The following is a 6,693-nucleotide window of genomic DNA, read 5'->3' on the forward strand; positions in this document are numbered from 1 at the left end:
CGCCGCCGTCACGCTAGCTGTTGTCCTGATCGCAGACCCGCTGGTCACGTCGCATCCAGATGACGTCACTCGCATGCGCACCAGCACTGAAGGTCCCGATAGCTGTCTGCAGTTGCGGCATATAGCCAAACCACCTCCCCAGGCTATACCAAAGAACAAAGAGACCTCCGGGTTTTGGGTTTTCTTAGGTGGCATCCCGCTGCCTTCCGTGACCATGTCACTGCTTTTATTTCTTATTTGTGATGCTGGAAATGTCTGTTATCCGCTGTAGTCTGGCGTGCTGGGCAGAGCTCTGATCTCATGCGGCCGTCTTGGATGACTTTGCGCATGCGCCCCCGTAAATTCCAGTTCTTATTACATTTTTATATAATGCAAAATGTTCCATCAGCAATAAATTCTTTCACTGCCTGTGGTGCCTGCAATATATTGCATGTTTACATCATCATTTGTTTTCCTAGGGGCAGCCTTCAGATTAGTCTTAGGCACCCCTGGGTGACAGGACTCCCTGGCTGAGAAACACTGATGTAAATATATCAGATATCAATAGAGAAATGGTATAATTCTCCCCTCGGGGGCAATACTGTATATCCCAGGGTCCCCACACCCTCGCGGGCGGTCTGTTTCCCATAGAAGTTTTATATCACGAGCCCAAAGTCTGTCATCTTTAAGTGGCCCACACTGTCCTTTAATATGTTCTCCGGCTTCAGGTCCCTGTGAAGAGAGAATCTCTGAGCTTGGTCTGAGGGTGTATTATTATTTATATAAGGTCAATACATTTAATGCTTCAATAAGGGTTTTAGTGAGTACTGTGGGGAAGGGAGTTTGGAAAGAGTTGGTATTCCCAGCAGGTAAGTAGAGTCAAGAAGGCTAGAAAGGAGACAGGCCTGAGCAGAGTGCAGAAAGAGAGCAGGGATAAGGAGATGTGATAGAAAGACGTCCTGAGCAGAGTGACAGCAGAACTGAGATATAAAGACAGAATAAAGATGGACCGGAGCAGAGAGTGGAGCTGAGATATGAGAGAGGAAAATAGACAGCCTGAGCACAGCGAGAGACCATACACAATATAGAAGACAGAAAATAGACAGCCCTGAGCAGAGGGAGGATGAGATAGCACAGAAAAGGATGCTTTAAATTACCGATGAATAATGCCCGTAGAATGGAGAAACTGGATACAACTGACCATCTCAGCAGTGTAGAATCTGATGGAGAAAGAAGAAAAGACTTACCAGCCCAGCACGGGGTACAGTATATTCACACCCAAACATTATTCCCAGCACGGGGTACAGTATATTCCCACCCAAACATTATTCCCAGCACGGGGTACAGTATATTCCCACCCAAACATTATTCCCAGCACGGGGTACAGTATATTCCCACCCAAACATTATTCCCAGCACGGGGTACAGTATATTCCCACCCAAACATTATTCCCAGCACGGGGTACAGTATATTCCCACCCAAACATTATTCCCAGCACGGGGTACAGTATATTCCCACCCAAACATTATTCCCAGCACGGGGTACAGTATATTCCCACCCAAACATTATTCCCAGCACGGGGTACAGTATATTCCCACCCAAACATTATTCCCAGCACGGGGTACAGTATATTCCCACCCAAACATTATTCCCAGCACGGGGTACAGTATATTCACACCCAAACATTATTCCCAGCACGGGGTACAGTATATTCACACCCAAACATTATTCCCAGCACGGGGTACAGTATATTCCCACCCAAACATTATTCCCAGCACGGGGTACAGTATATTCCCACCCAAACATTATTCCCAGCACGGGGTACAGTATATTCACACCCAAACATTATTCCCAGCACGGGGTACAGTATATTCCCACCCAAACATTATTCCCAGCACGGGGTACAGTATATTCACACCCAAACATTATTCCCAGCACGGGGTACAGTATATTCCCACCCAAACATTATTCCCAGCACGGGGTACAGTATATTCCCACCCAAACATTATTCCCAGCACGGGGTACAGTATATTCCCACCCAAACATTATTCCCAGCACGGGGTACAGTATATTCCCACCCAAACATTATTCCCAGCACGGGGTACAGTATATTCCCACCCAAACATTATTCCCAGCACGGGGTACAGTATATTCCCACCCAAACATTATTCCCAGCACGGGGCACAGTATATTCCCACCCAAACATTATTCCCAGCACGGGGTACAGTATATTCCCACCCAAACATTATTCCCAGCACGGGGTACAGTATATTCCCACCCAAACATTATTCCCAGCACGGGGTACAGTATATTCCCACCCAAACATTATTCCCAGCACGGGGTACAGTATATTCCCACCCAAACATTATTCCCAGCACGGGGTACAGTATATTCCCACCCAAACATTATTCCCAGCACGGGGTACAGTATATTCCCACCCAAACATTATTCCCAGCACGGGGTACAGTATATTCCCACCCAAACATTATTCCCAGCACGGGGTACAGTATATTCCCACCCAAACATTATTCCCAGCACGGGGTACAGTATATTCCCACCCAAACATTATTCCCAGCACGGGGTACAGTATATTCCCACCCAAACATTATTCCCAGCACGGGGTACAGTATATTCCCACCCAAACATTATTCCCAGCACGGGGTACAGTATATTCCCACCCAAACATTATTCCCAGCACGGGGTACAGTATATTCCCACCCAAACATTATTCCCAGCACGGGGTACAGTATATTCCCACCCAAACATTATTCCCAGCACGGGGTACAGTATATTCCCACCCAAACATTATTCCCAGCACGGGGTACAGTATATTCCCACCCAAACATTATTCCCAGCACGGGGTACAGTATATTCCCACCCAAACATTATTCCCAGCACGGGGTACAGTATATTCCCACCCAAACATTATTCCCAGCACGGGGTACAGTATATTCCCACCCAAACATTATTCCCAGCACGGGGTACAGTATATTCCCACCCAAACATTATTCCCAGCACGGGGTACAGTATATTCCCACCCAAACATTATTCCCAGCACGGGGTACAGTATATTCCCACCCAAACATTATTCCCAGCACGGGGTACAGTATATTCCCACCCAAACATTATTCCCAGCACGGGGTACAGTATATTCCCACCCAAACATTATTCCCAGCACGGGGTACAGTATATTCCCACCCAAACATTATTCCCAGCACGGGGTACAGTATATTCCCACCCAAACATTATTCCCAGCACGGGGTACAGTATATTCCCACCCAAACATTATTCCCAGCACGGGGTACAGTATATTCCCACCCAAACATTATTCCCAGCACGGGGTACAGTATATTCCCACCCAAACATTATTCCCAGCACGGGGTACAGTATATTCACACCCAAACATTATTCCCAGCAGGGGGTACAGTATATTCCCACCCAAACATTATTCCCAGCACGGGGTACAGTATATTCCCACCCAAACATTATTCCCAGCACGGGGTACAGTATATTCCCACCCAAACATTATTCCCAGCACGGGGTACAGTATATTCCCACCCAAACATTATTCCCAGCACGGGGTACAGTATATTCCCACCCAAACATTATTCCCAGCACGGGGTACAGTATATTCCCACCCAAACATTATTCCCAGCACGGGGTACAGTATATTCCCACCCAAACATTATTCCCAGCACGGGGTACAGTATATTCCCACCCAAACATTATTCCCAGCACGGGGTACAGTATATTCCCACCCAAACATTATTCCCAGCACGGGGTACAGTATATTCCCACCCAAACATTATTCCCAGCAGGTATTTGGACGTCTCCCTTGCCCCAGCCTGCTCATTCTCCTGCCAGCTATGAAGCCTCAGACCGCATTAGATCCCTGACTTTTACCCATATTTAGGATCTCCTTGTGCCTACCCTGAGCGATGGTGCTATATAATTACCCACCACCTCTGCTGGTGGGCAGTTCCACTGAACCACTACTTTTTAATTGAGGGACTTCCTCACACTTCCCCGTTGCCTCTCACCCTCCGGCATCAAAAGCCGTAACCTCTTCTCTTCATATAGGAAATGTGTCCTTCCTAATATTCAATAATTGCTCTTCATGTATTTGAAAGTGTTTATCATATCCCCTCCCCAAACCCCCTCTCTAATTTCTCTCACCCCCTCTCACCCTCCTTTCTCTATATTCCCTTCTCCCCCCCCTTCTCACTTGCGTTGCGCTGCTGACCTTAAGTAGCCTCTTCTCTTTCAGGTGCTGCAATATATCCACTTCACTTAAATACTCCATGAGGATAGGGTGACCAGATTTCAAAAATTAAAAACCGGGACACCTTAAAAAATTATTTATTAAACAAATGACATCACGCGACGCCCCCCGTTGCCATGACAACAAGACACTCCGATGCCCCTGCAGTGTTAGTGTGTATAGAGGTGGGGGCTTTGCTTGGGCCCTTCAACTCTTACAGCCAGGGCATTATTGGCCAGGAATGCCCAGTTCGGAGGGGATTACTACTTCAAAATGTATTTGATTCGTAACAACATCAAAAAACTGTAATACCAATAACTAACAACCACAGACAATGATAATCTAAACCGTCAAATAAAATGTCTACGGCCCTTGTTCAAGTATGTTTGCGGTACTTACCAGATAAATCAGTGCCTGCAATCCACGACTGTATCCGCCTCTCCGAGCGTCTGTAAGCAATCCAGCGTTCCTGGTGTGTGGCTGAAGAGGTGAGGGACTCCCTCCTCTCAAACGGAAAAGAAGAGCAAAAAATAGAGTTGGAACATACCTATCATACAGGGATGAGAGAGAGAGACAGAGAATGAGAGAGAGACAGAGAATGAGAGAGAGACAGAGAATGAGAGAGAGACAGAGAATGAGAGAGAGACAGAGAGAGAAACAAATGTAATATACTGTATAACCATTATACCCTACCCCCCAGTATTCGTGTAATCATTGTCCCACACCCCCTATTACTCACGCTTTGGCAATACTGAAATGTTCTTTTGTCATGCCAATAAAGCTGATTTGATTTGAGAGAGACAGAGACACAGAGACACAGAGAGAGAGAGAGAGACACGGGCCTATTTAGTAAGCGTCGATAAGGCTGCGTCTATAGTATTTCAGACGGAGCGAAGGCACACACGCTGCAATACACTTGCTGAAGCCTGAGCTTTTTTATGGCTTTGCAGGGTATGCAGCGGGCGCGATTTGGGGGCGTGGCAATAAATATTTGTAGGCGTGGCAATGACGTTCCGGCGCGGACGTCACTTCCCTACCTCACATCCTGATCCACCGGAATTTATTCAGATGCAGCATCTGAAGCACTGTGCAGACAAGTTCACTTTCCCCAGGTCTGGAAATTAACTTTAATTTTGTGTTTGTTGTGTGTGTTTGTTGTGTGTGATTGTGTTGTGTGTGTTTACCACCGGCATACAAAAAAGAAAAATGGCGTCACTTTGAAAATGTAACTTCACTTTGATTGGAGAAGACAGGTCATGTGATCATGCCACGCGCAAAAAATCACTTGGCTCTGTCTCCTTCAATTCCGTGCCTTTGCCAGCTCTGTCTGACGTGCGCGCTGGCGCCATCTATAGACATCCTCAAAGAGGACCATAGATGTGAACGCGCAGCGTGCGCGCGCCTCCCCTCCGCTCCGTCTGAAATACTATAGACGCAGCCGTAGGCACTTATCGGCCAAAATGCCTACTATTATTCAGTAGCCTCGATAAGTGGGCGATAACGGCCTGTATCGCCGAAAAATCTTTTGAAGAAAATCAAATTGCCGACTGAGCGGCGATAAGCCACATAGACACTTTTCTGAAAGTTCATAAACACGCGCAATTCCAGTAGTCGCGAGTCGGCAATCGCCGCCTATCGCGGCCCTAAAATGGCGATTTTCTCCCCAAATCCAAACAGTAAAAAAAGATTGGTGGTGAGAAGCATCGATGAGCGGCGATTCGGGACTTAGAAAAATGTTGGCCTTTTTCCTGCATTGGATTGATGCCGGGGATTTCAGGAGCTGATACCCATTAATACCAGCACCGGAGACCCCCGGCATGAGGCCGATGCAGGAAAAATGCATTTACAGCCTGTTATGACCAGTATGTCAGTAATATAATTCATAAATGCACTCAGTTTCTCTGCTAAATTGCATTTTCTTTCTTCCTGGCCAGAATATTACTAGATACTTTTGTGTGGTCAATTTCCTGGTGTTTTAGTAGAATATAATAGAATGGTTCTCTGCAAGAAGCAAGGTAGTGAAAAAGTTGCTAAGACTCAAGGTCTCTTTTGATAACAGACAATGAATAAGCTATGTATTTAGACAATTGCTTGTATTGAAAAAAGACACGTCTCAAAAGTCACGCCACTAATATGTCCTGCCCCTAAATCACGCCTCTAATCAAAGCTACGCCCAAGACACACCTAGTATACGCCCAGGACACGCCTATGTTACGCCTCTAACCAATATCTTTTTTTATTCTGTATAAAAACCATTACCCTATGAGTAATAAATTGAGACAAAGGATTTGAAACCTGGCGTGCGTTACGTTTCATTTTGTTCGTCTCCCAGGCCTGAAAAGTTCACCGAAGACCGGAGATAACAGTTGCAGGGCGTGAAAAACGTCTCCGGGGGAGTCTGCTGCAAACGGGTGCAGATGGTGTAGTATCCAGTCACAAGGCTTCAGTTTGCT

General features: G+C 46.4%; 1 long non-coding RNA gene across 1 annotated transcript in view; it reads right to left on the minus strand.

Annotated features, from left to right (window-relative positions):
- Positions 1–615: 615 nt before the first annotated feature.
- Positions 616–6,693, minus strand: part of LOC142474703 (uncharacterized) — a 79,279-nt gene continuing 73,201 nt past the window's right edge. Inside the window, exons 9-11 of the long non-coding RNA XR_012790596.1 lie at positions 4,640–4,745; positions 1,137–1,199; positions 616–711 (exon numbers count right to left, since the gene is read on the minus strand). This is a non-coding gene — a long non-coding RNA (uncharacterized LOC142474703). The remainder of the gene's footprint in view (positions 712–1,136; positions 1,200–4,639; positions 4,746–6,693) is intronic.

The sequence above is a fragment of the Ascaphus truei genome (assembly GCF_040206685.1).
Source record: "Ascaphus truei isolate aAscTru1 chromosome 20 unlocalized genomic scaffold, aAscTru1.hap1 SUPER_20_unloc_1, whole genome shotgun sequence".
Classification (NCBI taxonomy): domain Eukaryota; kingdom Metazoa; phylum Chordata; class Amphibia; order Anura; family Ascaphidae; genus Ascaphus; species Ascaphus truei.